The sequence below is a fragment of the Camelus bactrianus genome, chromosome 2 (assembly GCF_048773025.1).
Source record: "Camelus bactrianus isolate YW-2024 breed Bactrian camel chromosome 2, ASM4877302v1, whole genome shotgun sequence".
NCBI lineage: Eukaryota > Metazoa > Chordata > Mammalia > Artiodactyla > Camelidae > Camelus > Camelus bactrianus.
Genome location: NC_133540.1, coordinates 101,668,144 through 101,692,072, shown reverse-complemented (window position 1 = coordinate 101,692,072; position 23,929 = coordinate 101,668,144). Strand labels below are relative to the sequence as shown.

General features: G+C 38.3%; 1 protein-coding gene across 4 annotated transcripts in view; it reads right to left on the bottom strand.

Moving 5' to 3' along the window:
- The window catches only part of TEC (tec protein tyrosine kinase), a 115,066-nt gene that overhangs the window by 55,364 nt on the left and 35,773 nt on the right, over window positions 1-23,929 (bottom strand). The window lies entirely within an intron of this gene.

Here is a 23,929-nt window from a genome sequence, read left to right as displayed (position 1 = left end):
CACAACCTATGAGGTAGTAACTATATCGGCCCCCTTTCACAGATGAGGAAACTGAGGCACAAAGTAGGTACATTTACTTGTCCAGGGACATGTGAGCTGGTGAATGACAGAGCCTGGGATTGGAACACTGGCCATCTGACATGAGAACCAATGCTTTTTTGTTGTAGTTAGAGAGTTTGCTTTTCTCAACTCTAAAAAAGAACATTTCCAGCCACAATATTAAAGTAACTAGTGGAAAATAATTATGTAAAGCCATAGGCTGGAGAATAACTCTACTTTACTTGAAAGCTGAGGGAACTGGCCAAAGAAAGGTAAGTTGTTTTCTTTTCTTTAACTGGTCCGTCTGGTGACTCAGAATGAAAGGAACCGGGCTGTTGTCGGCGCATGGCAGCCTGGTCAACTCTCGCCCAGAACCTCTCCTCTACAGCCCCTTGAAGTGCCTGTGACAACTGGATACGTGCAGACAACTCCGTCAGCCTCTGCCCATAAGCACAAAAGAAGGTGTGACTCTGACATGTGACCAAGACACAGAGGAAGTCAGGTGTGGGAGACTGTTCCACTTTTAGTCAAAGTTCACAGAAGTAAAAGTGAGTCTGAGGCAAGGTGTCTGGGGCACTGGAACAAAAGTACCAATATTTCCGCTGGAGACACAAATAGCAGACCTCAGTTTTTCAAATGAAGGCCTTTCAACAGAGGACAGTCCCTGAGAAGTCAAGAGTTAGGGGTTATCAAGCTACACTGGGCTAAGCAGTCATAATTAATCATGATTTGGAGGTTCTGGCTGAACCCAGAGAACTTCTCAAACACAGGGGCCTTACACAGACACACACATGGGCTGAGCATCAACGAGGATCTGCAGAACTCAGTGCACCATTATTAGAAACCCAGCACATATCAAGTCCTCTGCAGGCGCTGGGAGGGGAAGGGGGATGGGATGATAAACAGACATGGTCTCCACCACTTCCCAACTTTCTGTCCTATTTTTGCACTTGGTTAGTGTGCAGAAAAGAGTTAACATGGCAGGCTCAAGACTGCTATTATTAGAAAAGCCTACTTGCCATTCTGCAGTTGGCCTGGGCTGGCATCTAGGAACCTGGACTTTGGGAAGGTCCCACTGTTCCCAGCACTGTATAAACAATATGGTTTATGCTGAACACCTGCTTTCCTTCTGGAGTCTGGAATTTTGGCCCAGGCTAGGCAGAGGGGGCCTATATAACCAAACAGTCCTCTAATGAGTTTGTGTTGAGCTCCCTAGTAGGCAGTATTTCACATGTTGTCAACTCATTACTGAAGCTTTTAAGCACATTCTATATGACTCCACTGAGAAAGGACTCTTGCAAGCTCATGCCTCATTTTCTCTGGGCTTCCCCCTATATGTGTCTTTTCCCTTTGCTGATTTTACTTTGCTGGAATAAATGATTATTATGAATACAATCATATGCTGAGTCCTGCGAGTCCCTGCAGCAGTTAATCAAACCTGGAGGTGGTCAGTCTTGGAGGTCCCTGTAACTTTCCACAACAGTTGGAAAGCTGGAATGAGCTTTAAAGTAAGAAAGACCTGACTTAAATCCCAACTTTGACACTTATTAGCTGTGAATCACTGAGTTAGTCAATAAAGTTCCCTAAGCCTTGTAATTCTTGGGAAAAAGACAGTAAAACCTGCCTCAGAAGATTGTCGTGAAGATTAAGCATGTGGTAGACACTCAGTAAATACTATATGTTTTTTTCTCTAATTTAGACTAACATGTGACTGGCACCCCTACGGCTGTGCAGAATACAGCCTGCACAACACCAGGCAGCCCCAATGCAGCTCACTTCACCCATCCATCCCTTCCACTGATGGGCTGGAGTCAGCTCATGCCAGCTCATGAGAGCCTATTGTGCACACCATTTCCCTGCTTCACTTTCAATGTCTTGTTGGTGGCTGGACATCTGCTATGTGGGAGTACTTAAACCACAGAAATTGGCAAACACTAAAAATACGGGCTGCTTCCATGACCTCCAATCACTAAGCATTTACCAGCATTATCACTGTCCCCTTCATTAAAAAATCAAATAAAGATGAAATTCGTGCCGGAGGAGTTCTATTGCCTAACCAAAGACAGCAAGCATATAGCAATAAATTTAATTAATCAATTTAATTAATTAAAAAGCAACAGGCCACATGAAAAGATGCTCAACATTATTAGCCATAAGGGAAATGCAACTCAAACCCACGAGGTACCACTTTACACCAATGACAAGGGCCACATCAACAAGAGAGATTTTAACAAGAAGGACGTGGAGAGACTGGACCCTCATTCACTCTAGGTGGGAATGTAAAACGTCACAGCCCCTTTAGAGAACAGTCTACCAGTCCCTCAAAACATTGAACATAGTTACTCAAAGACCCAGCAAGAGACATGAAAACATATGTCCGCACAAAAACTTGTACATAGATAGTCACAGCAGCTCCATTCACAAGAGCCATAAGGTGGAAACAATCCAAATACCCATCAGCAGACAAGTAAATAAACAAAATACGGTCTATACCTATAATGTAATATGACTCAGTTGTGAAAGGGAATGAGGTACTGATACATGTTACAACAGTGAATGAACCCTGAAAACATTATGCTCAGTGAAAGCAAGATACAAAAAAAAGGTAACATATTGTATGATTCTATTCATATGAAATACCCAGAACAGGCAAATCCTTAGAGACAGGAAGCAGATGAGTGGTTGCCAGGGGCTGGGAGGAAGCAAGATGGGGACTGACTGCTTAACGAGTACAAGGATTTTTTGGTTTTTTGCTTGTTTCCTTGTTTTAAAGATCCACTGCTTTCCTTTCTTGACTTTCCTTGTAGAAGTCTTTCAAGCTTTATAATGTTAGTCTAATCCTTTACGCTGGGAGTCCTTCCCCTGGAACACTTTAGTGACCCTTCTTGATAGTTTCCAGCTAGTTTCCAATTTTTTTGTCTTGAGAAATGACCAAAACTACATGTAGTTCTTCAAGTGTTAATTATGTAATTTTGTGCCATCTAGGTTTACACGACCTAATATGTTATGACTTTCCAGACACCCTATAGATAATGATAATCAATTCAGCAACGTAATAATAATGATAGCTAATTTTTTTAAAGATGCAAAATGTTTTCACTACCCTGTTTTAACTGGATGTTCACAACTGTATGAAATAGGTAAGGCAGATGCTATTCCCCCACCCCAACCCTTTTATGCATGGGATTACTGAAGTTCAGAGTAATTATGTGACTCCCTGGTCCCACAGACCAAATAAACACTAGACCCCAGGTTTACTGACTCCCCATCCTTGTATTTGACAGTCTCAGGCACTATCAAAAGGTCGAGGTAGAAATGCAGGATGTTATGTGTAGAGTTCATTAACTTAAATTCATAGACTAGAAACTATTAGTGAAGAATTTAATTCAACTTCCTTCTAAATAAATACAATAAAACAAAAAATATTTCTAGTGACACACCAGCGTCCTCTCTGAGGAAATGAAAGCTACATGTTGACATACTAAGTTAGCTTCATCTAGGTTTTTTTGGTATAATGTTTGTGAATCTTAGTGCTGAAAATATTTTATTGCAATTTAGGGCTCTCTCAGAATACATGGGAAGCAAGTCACTTTTATTTGCAAAAAATGCTTTAATGAAATTTTAATGTAAAATAAGGGAAACTATGTATTCTAAGTTTTATTATAATTTCTTCCCCGCCCCATTACTTTGTGTTTTTACTTTTTATATTTTTAAATACCCCCTTCACCCATTTCTCCCATCTTCCACTCCCACCTCTGGCAACCACCAACTTCTTGTCTATATCTACAAGCTTGGTTTTTAACTTTTATTTTTTTAGATTCCATGTATAAGAAAGATCACACTACATGTCTTTCTTTGACTGACTTTCACTTAGCAATGCCCTTGAGGTCTATATATGTTGTCACAAATGGCAAGGTTCCATTTTCTTTTTTATGGCTGAGTAATATTCCAGTGTGTGTGTGTGTATCACAATTTTTTTATCCATTCATTTACTTATGGACATTTACATTGTTTCCATATCCTGGTTATTGTAAATACTGCTGCAATGAACACTAAGGTGTATATATCTTTACAAGTTAGCGTTTTCATTTTCTTCAGATAAATACCCAGGAGTGGAACTCCTGGATCATATGGTATTTATATTTTTAATTTTTCAAGGAACCTCCATATAGTTTTCTATAGAGGCTGCACCAATTTACATTTCCACTAAAAGTGCACAACGGTTCCCTTTTCTCCACACCCCTACCAATACTTGTTACTCTAGTCCTTTTGAATAGCTGTTCTGACAGGCATGAGGTCATATATCACTGCAGTTTTGATTTGCATTTCTCTGATGATTAGTGATGTTGAATGCCTTTCCGTGTACTGTACTACTTTGGGAAAATGTCTATTCAGATCTTCTGTCCACTTTTTAATTAAGTTGTTTTTTTGCTAGTGAGTTGTATGAGCTCTTTATACAGTTTGGATATTAACTCCTTATCAGATATATGAGTTGCAAATATTTTCTCCCATTTAGTATGTTGCCTTTTCATTTTGTCGATGGTTTCCTTTGCTATACAGAAGCTTTTTAGATTGATGTAGTCCCATTTATTTATTTTTGCTTTTGTTGCCTTTTCTTTTGGTGTCAGATTTTAAAAATCATCATGAAGACCTATGCCAAGGAGCTTACCACATCTGTAGTCATTAGGGATATTGGCCTGCAATTTCCTTTTCTTGTGGCATTTTTGTGTGGCATTGGTATTGGGGTAGTGATGGCCTCATAAAATTAGTTCAGAATAATTCCTTCCTATTTTTTGGAACAGTTTGAGAAGGTTTGGCATTAATTCTTCTATTAATGTTTGGTAGAATTTTCCAGTGAAGTCACCCAGTCCTGGACTTCTATTTGTTGGGAGTTATTTGATTAATGATTCAATCTCCTTCCTAGTAATCCATCTGTTCATACTTCCTATTTCTTCATAATTCAGTCTTGGTAGGTTATACATCTCTAGGAATTTGTCCATTTTTTCTAGGTTGTCAAAAATTTTGGTCTATAATTGTTTGCAGTAGTCTCTTATGATCCTCTGTATTTCTGTGGTATCAGTTTTAAGACCTCTTTCATTTCTGATTTTATTTATTTGAGTCCTCTCTCTTTTTTTCTTGATGAGTCTAACGAAGGCTTTGTCAATTTTAGGTTTTCAAAGAACAGCTCTTAATTTCTCTGATTCTTTCAATTAACTTTTTGGTCTCTATTTTATTTATTTCTGACCAAATCTTTGTTATTTCCTTCCTTCTACTAACTTTGGGATTTTTGTTGTTGTTGTTGTTCTTTTTCTAGTTCCTTGAGGTGTAAAATGAGGTTATTTATTTCAAACTCTTCTTATTAAGGTGGGCAATTATTGCTATGAACTTCCCTCTTAGAACTGCTTTTACTGCATTCCATAAATTTTGGTATATCATAGTTCCATTTTCATTTGTCTCAATATATTTTTCAATTTCTCTTTTGATTTATTCTTTGACCCACTGGTTGTTCAGTAGTATGTTGTTTAATCTCCACATATTTGTGAATTTTCCAACTTTCTCTGTGTAATTGATTTCTAGCTTCCTATCGCTGTGATCAGAAAAGAAGCTTGATATGATTTCAATCTTCTTAAATTATTAAAACTCATTTTGTGGCCTAACGTATGATCTATCCCAGACAAAAAGCTTCTTCTAGAAAACAGCTCATATATTCATCTGGAGCCACAGTTTTTGAGACTCCTGCCCAGGGTTACACTTCTAGATCACTTGGCTCTGGTGGCCAGCAAGTGTTACACTTGCAGTCCCATAGGACTATATATATTTGTATAGTCTTAAAAACTGTTGCCTACAAGTCTGGCTTCCAATTAGCCTGAATCTACATGCTGAGGTCCTCCCCTTTAGGACACTGACAGGTCTTAGCATATCATCAACCACTGGGAGATTAAAAATATAATAGGCTGCTTGGACTAGCACAAAAGTTTGAGAAACAACCAAGAGCTTGGGCAAGATTGAGTGAGAAGGTTCATCTCCTACTCTAGGCTATTCTTTCAAGATTGGAGCAGGTGGTTGTTTTAGAGTTACAGAGAGTCAAGTAAAATGAAGAAACAGAGGAACATGTTCCAAATGAAAGAGCAAGATAAAATATCAGAAAAAGAAACCTTAATGAAATGGAGATAAGTAATTTACCTGATAAAGAGTTCAAAGTAATGGTAATAAAGATGTTTACCAAATTGAGAAGAATGGATGAACACAATGTGAACTTTAACAAAGAGATGGAAAATAAAAGAAAGTACCAAACAGATATCACAGAGATGAAGAATACAATGAGTGAACTGAAGTGTACTAAAAGTATTCGACAGCAGACTAGATGAAACAGAAGAAAGAATTAGTCAACTAGAGGACAAGACAGTGAAACTCACCCAGAGCAGCAAAACAAAAAAAGAATGATAAAATGCAATGATAGCTTACAGATGAATGGAACAATAGCAAACACTCTAACATTCACATTTTGTGGCTCCCAGAAGGAAAAGACAGAGAGAAAGGCACAGAAATTTTATTTGAAAAAATAATGACTAAAAACTTCCCTAACCTGGGGAAAAGAAACAGACATCTGGTACTAGGAAGCTCAGAGATTCCAGATAAGAACTTGAGGAGACCTATACCAAGACACACTAAAATTAAAGTGTTAAAAGTTAAAGACAAGGAAAGACACTTAAAAGCAGCAAAAGAAAAACAACTTGTTATGTACAAAGGAACCCTCATAAGACCACCAGCAGATTTTTCAGTAGAAACCTTGCAGGGTAGAGGGGAACAGCACAATACAGTCAAAGTGCTGAAAGAAAAACCTTCCAACCAAGAAATCTTTACCCGGCAAAGTTATTCAGAATTGAAGGAGAGATAAAGAGTTTTCCAAAGAGGCCAAAGCTAAAAGAGTCATCATCACTAAACTGCATGTATAAGAAATTTTAAAGGGACTTCTTTAAGCTGAAAAGGGTGCTAATGAGCAACAAGAAAAATATCTGAAAGAATAAATTTCACAGGAATGGAAAATACATAATAAATGTAGTAGATTAATCACTTATAAAGCTAGTATGAAGGTTAAGAGACAAAAGTAGTAAAAATAACTATGATTGCAATTAATAGTTAAGGGATACATACATAAGATAAAAGATATAAAATGTAAAATCAACATACAAAAAGCATGGGGGGAGAGAAAATCTTCGGCTTTAGAATGCAATCAAACTTGTTATTAACCTAAAATAAACTGTTACAGATCGCTACATGTGAGCCTCATGTTAACCACAAAGCAAAAGCCTGTAGTAAATACACAGAAGGTAATGAGAATGGAATCTAAGCATACCACTAAGGAAAATCATCAAACCACAAAGAGAGCAAGAGAAGAAAAAAGGAACAGAGAAGAACTATAAAAAAAGCCAGAAAACAATTAACAAAAGGGCAGTAAGTACATACCTATGAATAATTATTTTAAATGTAAATGGACTAAATTCTCCAGTCAAAAGACAGAGTGGCTGAATGGATAAAAATTAAAAAAAAAAAAAAAAAAAAAAAAGCAAGACCCATCTATATGTTGCCTATAAGAGACTCACTTTAGATGTAAGGACACCATAGACTGAAAGTGAAGGGATTGAAAAAAATATTCCGTCAAATGAAAACCAAAGGAAAAATGGGGCAGCTTTACCTATATCATACAAAATAGACTTTAAAACAAAGACCATAATCAGAGACAAAGAATATGTAATTATCATTAAATAATGATAAGGGGGTCAATCCAATAAACGGATATAACATTTATAAACAATTATGCACCCAAAATAAGAGCCCCTAAATATATAAAGCAAATATTAATCAATCCAGAAGGAGAAACTATAATGCAATAAGATGAAGAGACATTAACACCCCACTTACATCAATGGATAGATCATCCAGACAGAAAATCAATAAGAAACCAACTCCTTAAATGATGCATTCTAAGATGTACTTAACAGACATATACAGAACATTCCATCCAAAAAGCAACAGAATACACATTCTTCTTCAGAGCACATGGAACATTTTCAGTTTCCATCTGGAGTGATAAAAAAGTTCTGGAACTAAATAGCAGTGGTTGTTGCACAACATTATTAAAATACTTATTTAACGCCTCTGAATTATACACTTGAAAATTGTTACACTGCTAACTTTTATGCTATGTGTATTTACCACGATAAGAAAAAAGATATCATTAAGAGAGTTAAGACAAGCCACAAAGCACAAACAGTATTTGCAAAGCATATACAGATAGTGAGTTTGATTCAGAATATATATATTACATCTTTTAAAAATAAATTTTAAAAGGCAGAAAACCTAACCAAAAAAAAAAAAAAAAAAGGAGGAAATCTAAGTGGCACTTCGACAGAGAGTAAATGCCAACAGACAATGAAATGAAGTAGACTTGCTCATCCTCTTTAATAATCAGAGAAATGCAGGCTGAACAGTGAAACATCACTGTGCACACACAAGCACCTGGCCACCCAGGGGCAGAGGCGAGGCTCAGGACTAAGAAGAGGGAAGGTCCAAGTCTGAGCGGAGAGTTGGGGAGGCAGGAGGGTGGGGGTGCGCAGGTCTCCTGTTCTATTCCACACAGCCGACAACCACTGCCAATACATGTTGAATGTTTAATAACTATTTTAAGATTTGAGAATCATATTTAGTCATGAAAGTCATTCCAGTGGTCACACAATCCAATTTCCTCATTTTAGAGTGGAAACTGAGGCACTGCCTAGATAAGTGACCTCCCCAAGATCACACAGGTTAGTGGAGCTGGAACCAAACCTCACACCTTCTAACTGCCAGTTCATGTTCCACTGACCCTGGCCCCTTGTCATGCATGAATATAAGGGTCAAACTTTGTCACTTTCTACTCCTAACCCTCCAAAATCTTTCTATCACACTTAAAAAAGAACAAAATCCAAAGTATTTTCCATGGCCCACAATGATCCATGTATGATCTTACCTGGTTCTCCAGCCTCTTCCCCCATGCACCCCACCCCACTCCCCCTCAGCCTCTTGGTTGTTCCTGGAGCAAAGGAGCAATCCCTCTCTGGGGCCTTGCATTCCTGGATTCCCCTGCTTGAATGCCCTCCCCGAAGAGCCACATGGCCTTTTGAGTATTCTCGTTTAGGACTTAAAATGCTTTTATTTTTCTTAATATTTTTTAAAATTATTTTCTTCTCATAATTTGGATTAAATCTAATAGAAAATGACCCTTTTATAGCAAAGTTAGTAACAGAAAATTGTGCCTCTATGTAATATTTGGAAAAAGCACAGTATACTGGTTGGTTACAAAATAGATTTACAAAAATCAAGAGATTGATTATATATCAACAATATCTAATCACAATATATCAGGAAAATTCACCTATTCACAAGAGTAACTACAACCATAAACTACTCAGGAATACATTTAGCAAGAAAAGTATGGGACTTTGAAAAGCAACTCTGAAACTTTTTTTATTAAGGAAAAATAAATTTAACAGATTAAAGTAGATATGCTACTTTGCTCTTGAAAGGAAAACTTTTAAGAGCGTAAATAAATCACAAATGTGCTTTTTTTAGTTGTTTTACAGTGGAGATGCCTGAGGATATTTTACTGGTAGAATCTGTAGATAATATCAGATATTAAAACAAATAAAGTCCCACGTGCTTTGCAGAAGCAGATCCAGGTTTTGAGTGGCATAAAGCTTATACATTTTGAGGAGAAGATTGTTTTTGTTTTTGTTTTTGTTTTTTCAGTGCAAAACTATAAATACAAAAGCACTAGGGCCCTTCCAGGGGCCTTAGAAAGGGCTACGGAATTGAAAGGCTCTCAAGCTTACTTTCCTTTAACTTCCTGGTAGATCCCCCTCTGGTGTTATGTAAAACTGCAGTAACACATGTTTATCACAACCAGCACCCTGTCATGTGCCCTACGGACAAACCTCCAGAGTGAAACACCCAAAGCAGATCCAACGAGAGCTCCACCAATACAGGCTCAGAGATGCCAAGAACGTAAACTGGCCCTACCCCAAAGTATCCACTTCTACCCGTTACCAGGACTCTGCAATGCAACTGACTACAAGCGACGGAGATCAGTTTAAAGAATGGATCACCTATGATTAGTGGCTTACTAGGAGAATGAAATGGTTATGCGTACCTTAAAAATGTCTGTATCTGGGAAAAGCCAGGTGCAAGAGCAGAAACTCTGAAACACATTATACAAAAAAGACAAAAGCGGGTGAAAGTGCAAACTACTAATTATAGTAACAACTGCTGATACTTACAGTGACACTATTTGCCAGGAACTGTCCTAACGACTTTATGTTTAGGGATCCATTTACACCTCACAAAAACCTGTGAGGGAAATACTATCATTTGCCCCGGTTTAAAGATGAGGAAAATGAGGCACAGAGAGATTAAGTAACTTGTCCAAGGTCACACAGCTAATAAATAACAAATTTAGGATTTCAGCCCAGACAATCTGGCTCCAAAGTCCATAGTACACTCTCTAGCTCACAGAAATTCTATTAACTCAGAGACGGACCTTAGACCACAACAGAAATAACAAAGGAGTAGAAAACTGCTGAAAAGCTCGCTCTAGCACCTCAAGAAACCCATTATCTCATCCAGTGGATACTGATCTCGCTTCCTACAGATATTTTAGTCATAACACCCATCCTTAGAAAGCGATTAAGTGTGACGTTTGAAAATAAAAGAAGGACCCTGTTTAGAAACAAATTCTGAATTACATATTTGATTTTTAGCATCAAGCTACTCATCTTTTTCCAAGAAAAGTCAAATCTCTGCCATTTTTGGATATTGTACTACGATCAATCCTAGTCAGAACTGAGTTAACCTAAATATCAGCTTCCTTTACTATTTTAAAAAGCGTTGAACTAACAACTTATTGCAGTAGACTTGGAGGCGTCCTCTTCAGCTATGACCCTGTTCCCTACTTGGTGGGATAGACAATGAATGTGAATCAGTTCACATTTAATTGAGTTACCTGGGAGTTTTCTCTGTGAAGAAGAATCATGTATTTATGAAATGATCTACTTAACCAAACCCATTTTAAACTTCTTAAGAGTCACACTTCAATATAACCATTTCAACTTCTTTTATCTAAGCATTCACAGGAGTATTTTCTTCCTGTGGGTCTCTTTTCTGCATAGTCTAGTGAAATTCATAGGGTCCCCACCAACTCACAGGGGCACAGTGAGGAAAAAACAAACACAAATCACCAGCTGTTAAAAGGTCCCATGTATAAGCCAAAGAAGGGAAGGAGGAAGGAAATGTATGTGCAGAGGTGGTCAGTGAACTTACTGTTTAAGGAAGTCCCCCTTTATGGGAAGTAGCACGATGTGGTTTAACAGCATACTCGCGAGAAAGATAAGACACCTTGGTTCACCTAGTCAAATAGGATGTCACTGCAGAGAAGGTACCTGACTTGGTTGTCCCCCAGTGCCTTCACTTGTGAAGCAGATGGTGGCCAATGTGCTGGTTACCCACATATATGCTCTGTGGAAATGCTACGGAGAACAAAGCATTACAAGCAAGTATGCAAAACCCCTGTGCTTCTGCGAAACCTATGCTATGTAAAATTTAAGAACAAAGGGAAACCCAAGGGCCAGGGAAGTTAAGAGTCCCAGGTCATCCAGAAATGCATGGACAAGTGCAAACAACAGGGGTACACAAAGGTAAGAGCTCCAGATCTCAAGAGGCCCCCTTTGAAACAGACTGGATGTAGCATAGAAACGTCTGATCATGAACCCAGAATGGCAGAACTGTACCTGAATCAGACTGTAGGCTTCACGAAGCCAGAATCATATATCTTTTAATTCCTCTATTCCTACCATACTGTACATACTCATTAAATCTTTGTTGTACAAATGATGAATAAAGAAAACCAAATGATCTGAGTCCCATATAACAAATAAAAGTGTATGCCAGAGATGAAGACTGAGGTGCAGCTAAGTAACTTGGCCAAGACGGCAGAATCAGCAGATGGCAGGTCTGGGATCCGAACCAGGTGTGAACTTGTATTCTTTCCTCCCCATGTGAGTTACCAGTGAAAGACACCATTAGATAATTTATTATCAGAAGTAAAATAAGGGAGATGACATTTTAACATTCAATTTTTGAAGATCCCTTTCCATATGGATAATGCACTGTATTAACTTTGTATATCATTTAAGAAAATATGCCTATAAACATAAACATTTCCCCTGCCTACTTCCAATGCAATTTTATTATACTCAGACTCAAATTATTTACTGCATGCCTGGTATATACTCACAGAAAAAGAAAATTCATTTTATTGAACTTTCAGGATGAATAAAGAGCAAGTAAGACATAACCAAAACACATTTGAGGAAACTAAAGTAAATTTTCATTAATTTCTGAATTTATTCAGAAAACATTCATTGCATATTTAGCTGCATTGATGGCATTACGCTCGATGCTATGGAAGAGGCGAGCACACATAAGTCACAGCCCATGTCTTTAGGGAGCCTAGACTGAGAGAGGAGAAAATCCTCAAGTGTCCATAATGCAAGAAAAAAAGCACCATAAGGAGGAGTTTAGTAGCAGAAGAGATGCCTTCTGGCCAAGGGTTTTGAAGGACAAGCTTTAGGGAGGAGAAAGGGCAGTGAGCTGGGCCTTGAAGAACAGACAGACTTGAACATCGGACAGACTTGAACATGCAGCAACAGGGCTGGGTGGGTAGACAGGGGTCATTCCAGACACAGGAAACAACATGGGCCTGGAGGGCTGGAAAAAAAGTATATGGATTCCCTTCTGTCAGGAAATACATAAATATTAATACACACACACACATATACATATACACACATACACATAAAGACAGACATAGTCCCCTACAAGGAGAAAAATTCACATGTTACAATCTCATGAGCAGGGAATTACACCTATCCATGTTACTTTTTGCAGTGGCAAATACAATTAAGAACAGCTATATCTATGTGATTACTTGGAATAAAAATAGAACTTTTCCCAAAAGTCTCCTCATACAACCAGGATGATTGGACCAAGTTGTTGGGGGGAGGTTTCCTTTCCCACAATCTATTAAAATTCACTAGATATTTCATTTAAGTCTCTTACTTATTCACTTAATTTTATTTAACAACTATATTGCACATATTGTGTGCAATTTCTTACTTCAGGTGTTTACCAATGTGGAATTATGCAAATACTATAGGTAGCTCTCTAAGACTAAAAATTAAAAAGGTCTAAAAAAAGAGCTTTGGTAAAAAGATTGCAACAACGTTTTTAATTATCTGAAGTAGTAATCATTAAACTTTAATATTTATCTTGGAAGTATAGTAATATTCACAAAACCCAAGGCCAATAATGTCAGGAGTTCTCCTAAAAGAGTCACAGAATTAATCATTGGATAACACAGGTGTTTCTCAGCTCCCTTCTATGGGTAATTCTCTACCTGTATCTGACCAGTATTAACCAGTGGCTAAACCATGTTCAAAATGGTTTTAGAAACAACTCAAATTGTAGTTTTAAATGGCTATGTATAATTATTACCAACAAGAATTATTTTGAGAGCCTAGTGGGTGCAAGACATTATGTGATATACTCAAATTACAGGACAACAACCTCTGCTCTCAAGGAGATTATTATGTAGCTGGTGATTTAAAAAGGCAACAATGATAATAATGCATATAAATTTAACAGTAATTCTGAAAAGGCTGGCATTTACAACTGGGGGGTGGGGAGGTGAATAAGGCCTCTCACTTAAGTGGACTTGAGATGGGACCTGGATAAACAGGAGAACTGTTAGGCACAGCAAGAACAAAGCTTCAAAGACAGAACAGTGGCAAGTATTTTTAAGCCAACGGGTCTGAACAGTCAATAGGTGGAGTCCATTCTGTGAACAACCACATTATTTAAGTTGTGTAAGTGCCCTTGCCTCCTAGGGCAACCCAAACACATTCTTTCTAGAACAAAGGCAGTGCAACAAGAGAGGCTGACCTGAGTTTTGGTCCAGGCTTAACAACTAGCTTACTGGGTGACCTGGAGCAAAGTATCTCCTTATCCTCAGTTTCCTCAAGTGAAAAATTTGGGGGCTCTTCTTTAAAATTCCTTCAAGCTCTAAAATTGTACAAGTCTTCTTCATTACTAACAAATCAATCATCCCCTTGGATGGGTAATTATCAGTATAATAAATCTATACAGGCCTAGAACAGAATAGCTCCACAAACACACCAATCCCTCTTTCACCCCAGGGCCTTTGCACATGATGTTTCCACAGTATGAATGAGCTCTTTCTGCCCAACACTGCCCATACTCCAACCTTTGGCCAAGTGGAGGCCTTCCCCAACCCCTCCCCAACCTCCACCCACCTCCTTGCCAAAAATGTACACAGTCTACACTTTTACCACCAAAGCTTCCTCGGCTCATATAATTTGGTCTCTTTTTCAACTGTCCCTCAGGATAGATACTATCATACTTATCCTCAGCAAAAAACACTGAACAGAAACTACAAGTTACTGAACTATCTTCAAAGATATCTAAGAACCCCTTGCCCCATAGTTCATGATGCAGAGAAAAACAAAACTCAGGTTACAAAAATCATGATGTCAAATACAGTTCTTTTTTTTTTAACTGCAATGTTACACATACTTCTGATTAAGACAGGTCTCTTTCAAGATAGGCAGATGTGAAAAGGAGGTAGGGAGAAACACAGTTTATTTCAACTATACCATTTCCCAAACATTCTGGGAATTGTTTCTTCATAATTGCCTTCAGTGCCTACAGCAGTTTTTTGAATATATTCAGTGCTAAAATAGCTAAATAAAACTTTGGTGGAAATTTGACTTTTTGATATCACTAAAAATTGCTGAGAGCTAAGTCTTATGAATAAAATAAACTAGGTAATACCATTTCTGAGCAGAAATGCTGATTTTCTGTACAGCCTTTGTCTCTCTCATCACGATATAAATAATCAATGAGTAAACCACAACTATCAGAGCCAGACCCAAGAGTGTTTTTCGAGATCTAGAACTCTTTCATTATTTCTACTTTTAAGTAGCACGAGGACCAAACCTTTGATTAAACTCCCTCTTCACTTACTAGTAATTTATTCATCCTGTACTGTTTTCCATAAAACACTTTACATGTCTAAAATTGTTTAACATAGAAGAATAAAAAGTTAAAATTGAGATGTGGGAGACAGGAAGGAAAACAGGGATAAGGGATTTGTACTCATCCTAGAGGACCAGGCTAAAATAACTTACACTGCAGGAAGGTGAACTTCAGCTCCTAAGGATGATCATGAGAATTAGAGTAGGAGAACAACTACAATGGTTTTAAAACCTGATTTCATGTTTGTGGACTCTCATATATAATCACTGAGTAATCGTGATATAGTCGGCATTCTATAACAAAGGACAAGGGACAGCATTTCCTCCATACACTTCTCTTGCTTGCACCATGGAAATTTACAAATTTTATGTCTTGACCTACTAAACACAATGTGTGATCAGGGATTAAATCCTGGATTTGGGCAAGAAGGGGAGGTTGAGAAAGAGCTATGAAGACATCAGTGGAATGATGAATGAAATTTTTCTACAGACTCTGGACCAGATAGAAGTACTGTGTCAGTGTTTAACGTCTTGATTTTGACCATTGTTCTGTGGTTCTAAAAGAGAATGTCTTTACTTTTAGGCAATACACAATGACCTATTTAGTGGTAAAAGGGGCGCTATCTACAACTCACTCGTCAGTGGTTCAGAAGACAACACGCATGTAAAGAGAAAGAGACAAAGGTAGAGACCAAGACAGTGATAGAACAAATGGGGAAATCACAGGCAATTTGTGAATCTGAGTAAAGATTACTTGAGAGTTCCCTATAATATTCTTGCAACTTTTCTGCAAGTTTGAAACCATAGCAAAATTTACAGTTACAAAAAAATTTTTTAGGAATGTAGATGGAACAAATGGCATTCTCCCCCTCTTCTGTCTTAAATAGGTTTCTGCCTCCCAGAGAGGGGGAAAAAAGAAGTGAATGTTATTAAATGACAATGGACAATTTATCAAATTAAGAGGGTATATCAGACCCTAGGACTTCAGACCTGCATCTTGGCCCTTGTAGGTGATTAAGGATGAGGAAGTCAGATCCAGGACAGCAGAATAAGGAAACAGATATGAATCAAAAGTGGGAGAAGAGACACAGAAAGGAAATTGAGACACAAACAGGAAATTGGTACTACCTTATTGCAGAAACAAGGAAACTCAACTGCCAATAAGAAAATGAGTTTTTGCAGGATAATAGAGTTGAGCATTTTCAGAGCCAGAAAAATCTCCTTGTGCACTAACCACTACACTGTCTATGGAGTACTTAGAGCTGTCCCACTTTTTACAAGCTGGCGAGCTGTCTGGGAGCCTGATGCAAATGCTTCCAACTGTCCTGTATTGAAAGAAACTATTTCTTCCACCCCACACTCACCCTTAGAATCCTAGAAAGTGCTGGAAGATATAAAATTTCAGGTAGCAATTAGAAGGGTAAACCTGTGCTTCCCATTGGGGGATCCACCTAGTCTAAGGATACAACTAAGGAGAAATATCTAATCATCTCAGAACCTTAATAAACTCTTATTCCTATCTCACTGCAGTCTCCAGGTTCCCAGGCTGGTCAAGAATATAACCCTATACGACCCAGAAGGCCTTACAGAAATATTTGAGGTTGCCCAGGATAGTTAAGAGAGTCTTGTCATCATACTTGTAACTGATTGCCCCCACCATCCTAATGGTTAACCATTAACGGCAAAAGGATAAATTTTCAAGCATCTCATTACATAAAATTTTTTATTTCAGTACAACTAGAATAAAATGATAAAGGAGGAGTTATAGGAAGAGCACTGAACTTAGAGTCAGAATATCAAGGCTCAAATCCTTACTCTTCTACGAATTACCAGTATGATGTTTGTATAGGATAAACCTGCCCTGCCTGATTGTTACGGTTAAGGTCTCCCTGTCTCCTTTGATCCATCCAGCCATCCAACATGTACTGAGTACTCAATTCGGCACTAAACCCCCAGAAATACAAAGATAGGAAAGCTACAAACCCTGCCCTCAAAGAGCTGAAAGTCCAATGGGGACACAGGTATGTAAATAAAGTCAAACAACCAAGATGTCACAATAAAAATATGAACAGGGCACAGAGGGCTGAGGTGGACTGGGGATTCTACCACTGGTGAGAGGAATACAGGAAAGGCTTCAGAGAAGGTGGAGACTGAGCCGAGTCAGACAAGATAACTGAGTGTTTTACCAGCTACTCAACACATTTTTTGATGGGTAAAATAGTGAATGGATAAACAAATCCTGGCAGGCAGGTAGAGGGCTATATCACTCCACAGTGATTGAACAATATTAACAAAGGCACAGTGTGAAAGAGTAACTGCGGGTAGAAGACCCAGCTGGGAGTGGAGGAAAGAGAGAGGGAAGACAAGGAAAACAGGCATCAAGTACCTTGTATTCTACACCAAGGAGTTTTAACTTCATCCTAGAGCAGATGCAAAGCTACAGGTTTTAAATAACCCTCTGATGGTTGTATAGTTGAAGATGAAGGTCCAAGAGTAGAATCAACTAAGGGCAGCGATCCACCAAGAGAATGAAGTTGGGAGCTGCAATAAGGTTGCAATGAAGGGAAGGAGAATTCATAGGACTTGGTAAGAGATCTGATGTATGTTGGGTTGAAGTAGTGATGGCAAAGGAGGAGTTAAGGGTGTAAAGAGATAGACAATATACATGAAAGTAATGAATTTTTTTAACACCTTTACTGTGATATAATCCTGTACAGTAAACCACAAATATTTCAGATGTAAAATTTGATGAATTTTGATAGATGAATACACCAATGAAACCACCACCACAATCAAGATAGCTAATATTTCCATCACTCCCCAAGAGGTGCAAACTTTGAATTCCCAACTTATTCCTTCCAACCCCCTTTACCCACTGGTAATCATAAGTTTGTCCTCTATGTCTGTGAGTCTGTTTCTGTTTTGTAGATAAGTTCATTGGTGTCCTTTTTTTTAGATTCCACATATAAGCAATATCATATGGCATTTTCTTTCTCTTTCTTACTCATTAAAGTAATTTCTAAACTATAAAAACAATTGAAGAACATTGTCTTATGAAGTCCAATTACATAGTGGCAGAGACAAGACAAAAACCCTGTCTAGTGTTAATTTTCTTCTACCATGAAGAAATATTTTTTAAAAAATCATAACTGACCACAGAGGACCTAGAATTGCCAAAGCATTACTGAAGAAAAAGAAAGACGCTGGAGGAATAACTCTCCCAGACTTCAGACAATACTATAGAGCTACAGTCATCAAGACAGCATGGTATTGGTACAAAAACAGACATATAGACCAATGGAACAGAATAGAGAGCCCAGAAATGAACCCACAAACTTTTGGTCAACTAATCTTCGACAAAGGAGGCAAGAATATACAATGGAATAAAGACAGTCTCTTCAGCAAATGGTGTTGGGAAAACTGGACAGCAGCATGTAAATCAATGAAGCTAGAACACTGCCTTACACCATACACAAAAATAAACTCAAAATGGATCAAAGACTTACACATAAGACAAGATACAATAAACCTCCTAGAAGAAAACATAGGCAAAACATTGTCTGACATACATCTCAAAAATGCTCTTCTAGGGCAGTCTACCCAAGCAATAGAAATAAAAGCAAGAATAAACAAATGGGGCCTAATTAAACTTACAAGCTTCTGCACAGCAAAGGAAACCATAAGTAAAACAAAACAACCACCTACGGAATGGGAGAAAATTTTTGCAAGTGAAACTGACAAAGGCTTGATCTCCAGAATATATAAGCAGCTCATACGACTCAATAAGAAAAAAACAAACAACCCAATCCAAAAATGGGCAGAAGACCTAAACAAGCAATTCTCCAAGGAAGACATACAAATGATCAATAGGCACATGAAAAAATGCTCAATATCACGAATTATCAGAGAAATGCAAATCAAAACTACAATGAGGTATCACCTCACACCAGTCAGAATGGCCATCATTCAAAAGTTCACAAATGACAAATGCTGGAGAGGCTGTGGAGAAAAGGGAATCCTCCTACACTGTTGGTGGGAATGCAGTTCGGTGCAGCCACTGTGGAAAACAGTATGGAGATTCCTCAAAAGACCAGGAATAGACTTACCATATGACCCAGGAATCCCACTCCTGGGCATATATCCAGAAGGAACCCTACTTCAGGATGACACCTGCACCCCAATGTTCATAGCAGCACTATTTACAATAGCCAAGACATGGAAACAGCCTAAATGTCCATCAACAGGTGACTGGATAAAGAAGATGTGGTATATTTATGCAATGGAATACTATTCAGCCATAAAAACCGAGAACATAACGCCATTTGCAGCAACATGGATGTTCCTGGAGAATGTCGTTCTAAGTGAAGTAAGCCAGAAAGAGAAAGAAAAATACCATATGAGATCGCTCACATGCAGAATCTAAACAAACAAACAAACAAACAAAAAACATAAATACAAAACAGAAACAGACTCACAGACATAGAATACAAACTTGTGGTTGCCAGGGGGTTGGGGGGTGGGAAGGGACAGATTGGGGTTTCAAAATGTAGAATAGACAAACAAGATTGTACTGTGTAGCACAGGGAAATGTATACAGGATCTTGTGGTGGCTCACAGCGAAAGAGAATGTGACAATGAATGTACATATGTTCATGTATAACTGAAATTATTGTGCTCTACATTGGAATTTGACACAACATTGTAAAATGACTATAACTCAATTAAAAAATGTTTTAAAAAATCATAACTGAAAGTAACAAATAAAAATATCTTCAAAGTTTTAAAATAAAACTTTACCTGTGTTACAGAGAGATTCAATAGATTTTTTTTTCTAATTTTCCCTGGAATATCAAGGTTGTTTCAAAGGTGGGCTTTGAAAGAATAGCCCTGCAATTCATTAGTATCTGACCTTGTGCAGGTTTTTTAACTTCCTGAGCCTCACGTCGCTCATTTTTTAAATGGAGGGAACTAATAAAACTTATACAGCGTTTTGAGGAATAAAGAAAATAATGCATGTACTTATTAGCACAGTGCCTCGCTTGTATTTTGTACTCAATAAATTGTATCATAGTTACTATTAATGTGCAGAAAAGAGTTAACATAACAGGCCTCTGAGACTGAAAAAGGTTGGCCCTTGCCTGGCATCTGGAAACTTGGAATCTGAGAGGCAGAGGATCCTACCATCCCCAGTACTGATAAGAATAGCTCATTGTGCGTAAACTGTACAAACACTATGATTTAAGCTGAACACCTGCTTTCCTTCTGGAGTCTGGAATTTGGGTACATGCCTAGACAGAAGGTGACTATATGACCAGCCTCCAACAGAACCCTTGGGCACTGAGTCTCTAATGAGGCTCCCAGTTAGAAAACATTTCACAACCGTCACAATTTGGTGGTAGAATTATTATACATCCTCTTTGTGACTCCAGTAAAAAGGGTCTCTTGCAAGCTTGTGGCTGGTTTCCTCCAGACTTGCCTCATGCACCTTTTCCCTTGCTAATTTTGCTTTGTCTCCTTTCACTGAAATAAACCATAGCTGTTGAGTTCAACTACATGCTGAGCCCCATGAGTTCTCCTAGTGAATCATCGACCCTGGGGGTGGCCTTGGGGATCCCTGACACAACTAGTCTCCCTACCCCTCAACTGTAAAAACCATTTGCCAGTTTCCATACCAGAGGACTGTTACACTCAACAAAGCAACCACAGTGGTAATACCAAAGTCCAGCTATAAAAACTTCCTGATTTCTTGGCTAACGATAGCTGCAGATCTACCTACTACTTGAAGTTCTTTGTATTCAACATTTCAACATATAGAAATCTCTCTACTCCTCATTTTCTCACTGTTATTTAATGGGTCTTTGTTTTCTGACTAAACTCCAGCCTTGCTCTTCCCTGGATTCCATCTCAAAACCACATAGAGGCTCCAGCAGGATGTCAAGTGATCTAACCCATGTGTCATTTAGTTCCTGGACCAGAAAGCAAGACCACAGTTTCCTTTGTTTTGTGTTATGATAAGTGAGAGTAAACAATATGAATTGCTAGGAAGATCTTTCATCAGTTCACTAGAAGATGCAGAAACATGAGCTAAGTGAGAAAGAGCAAGGAGGACAAGCCAAAGAATGGCCCACAGCGGCCACTGAAACAAGTTTTCCAACAACTGACTTGGAAGAAACAGCTTGACTGCATTTCTCATCATCTGGAACAGAATTCTCAGCAGACTTCAAAAAGTACAATGAACTGTACTTAACAGGAAGATTTTCAATAAAAGCTTGTTACCATGATATTGAAGGAACTGGGGTCCAAACAACCAGGAGAAAACCGAGGCCTGACTCACACTGTGATCAACTGAGAGTTGTAATAAAGGACTAGTGTCACCTAATTGCTTCAAAGAAACTTGAAATCAGAGCTACAAGATCCATCTGTAGCCTATGAACAAGTAAAATAAGTATCTCTGGGGCTACCCCAGAATGGCCCCCATGGTTTTTCTGATCCACCTAGAGTCTTATATTTTTAACACAGTATTATTTTTAGAATACCTGTTGATTCTCATGGGTTACCCACATCACAGTGTTTTTTGGATCATGGCTTCTAGGGAGAGGGAAATGGAAATAAGAACATTCACCCATGGAAATCAAAGAACTGAGCACGTCAACCCCAAGAGGGAAGAAACACAACTGCAAAGTGCTACTGGGCTTACCTAGAAAACAGGCTGAGAGTTGTCATGAAGGAATTCAGCCCAGTATTGTCAAAACTTTATTTTCTCAAGAATTCAGATTCTTAAGATTCCTAACTTTTTTTGTAAAGGTAACTACTTAATTTTAACTGTGGGAGGTAAACAAATTTGCAACCATATTCCCAACTGAAGGCCACAGGTATGCCAATGAACTTCAGTGCCTGAGAACAGCATCCAGGAGGGATCAACATGGCCACCTCATGGGAGGAGTTGGGGTTAAGGCAGGACCAGCTAACAGGACTAGGCTCCCTGGGCCAGTCATCAGTAGCCAGAAAGGAGATGGATTCTTTTGGGTTGTTTTAATTGAAGTATAGTTGATTGAAAAATATAATGTTAGTTTCAGGTGTACAGCATAGTGATTAGGATTTTTTGCAGATTATATTCCAAGATTGGTTATTACAAGATATTGGCTATAATTCCCTGTGCTATACAGTAAATCAATGCTGTGTCAGAGGCTGGGTTTTTACATGTTATGACAACCTCCTCATTCTGCCCTTTCTGGTTTTTCTTGTGGCTTGAGGCTACTGCCAGGCAAGACAGTGGGCCAGGTTCTGATATAAGAGGGGGTCCACTGTTCTCTTTATTCTACTTAAGCTAAAGTAATTAGGGCACTTTTAACCTTGTATCATCTTTATATCATCATTTATCATCTTCAAAGTGACTTAACAATTGCAATGATTTCCAATAGTATCAGTCCACATTTCTAAGCAAATAATGTAGGTTTCTGAGGCTTTTTCAGTTAGTAAAGGACCACGCTTTACCATGTTCACTGCTGTATTTCTATTCTTTTAAGTTCAAATTATAACAAATCTTTATTATAAAGCAAAATTTATTAATGTTTCCCCTTAACCGTACTTCAGATTTTAAAATAATTCATATTTCTAGTCTTATCTGAAACTCTTTTGGAATCCTGAATTTCTCAGATTTAATAAATGTAATATAGCATATATACCATACATTACATAACACTCCCAGCAGGAACTGGGACACCCCTAAATAATTAAACATATTAATATTTCTGTATACACATATATGCAAAAAATTCACACTGAGTAGGATAAATAAAGACTAGAAATAGCTTCATCTAAGGTCAGGCTTTGCAACTGAAAGAGTTTTTGAAGTTTGGGTCTTCAGCACCTGGGGATTCAGGAAGGTAGGTAAAGGACGATAGTCATAAATCACATGAACCTACAGAATTCCACTGGTCACAATGACAAGCCACAGCAGAAACTAACAGAGTTGAGGACCACCAGGGAGAAGCAATGCCATTCTGTCTGAATCAGGGGAACCAAAACAGAGAGAAATCAGTGGGAGAAATTAGTGGAAACGAAACAAAACAGAAACAAAATAAAAACAAGTAAATCCATTTCTTAGGATTCTGCTCTAGGAAAAAAGTAGAATTAAATAAAATAAAAGCAAACATCAAGATCGCCAACAATCCACTGTAACCAGCTAGACACTGGTATGTGGTCAACAAGGGAACCCAGTCTCTCCAGCCATTCCCTGGAATCCAGGAATATTTTTAAAAGGGAGGCACATGGCTAGACCCATAGTCCCAGATGTCACATTCGCAAGATGTCAGGAGGAAAAGGTGGGCCAGGCACCACTATACATTCATGCATGTACCTCATCTAGTGGTAAACCAGAGACTACAACAACTGCAAAGCCTGGAGCTGGCTGACAATGTTCCCCCCACGCCAAGCCACATGCTCACTGACCAGGTCCTTAGTGAACCACTTCTCCCTGCTCCCGTCAAAGGAACTTTGCAGTACTGCTCATCACAAAAACACTGAATAGTTCTGCTGTCGGTGAACTTCAGTAATGGCTTGGGTCCACCAAATCACTAACCAGTTTTAAGTAACTTTCACTTAGTAATGAAGAAATATTAATATAAAGTGATGAACACAGATGCAGTTTATATGTGCTGAAGAAGACTCTGATGCATAATATGGTAGCTTATAGGAAAGAGCCAGGTACGCAGTATACTTAATGAATTCCACAACGATCCAAA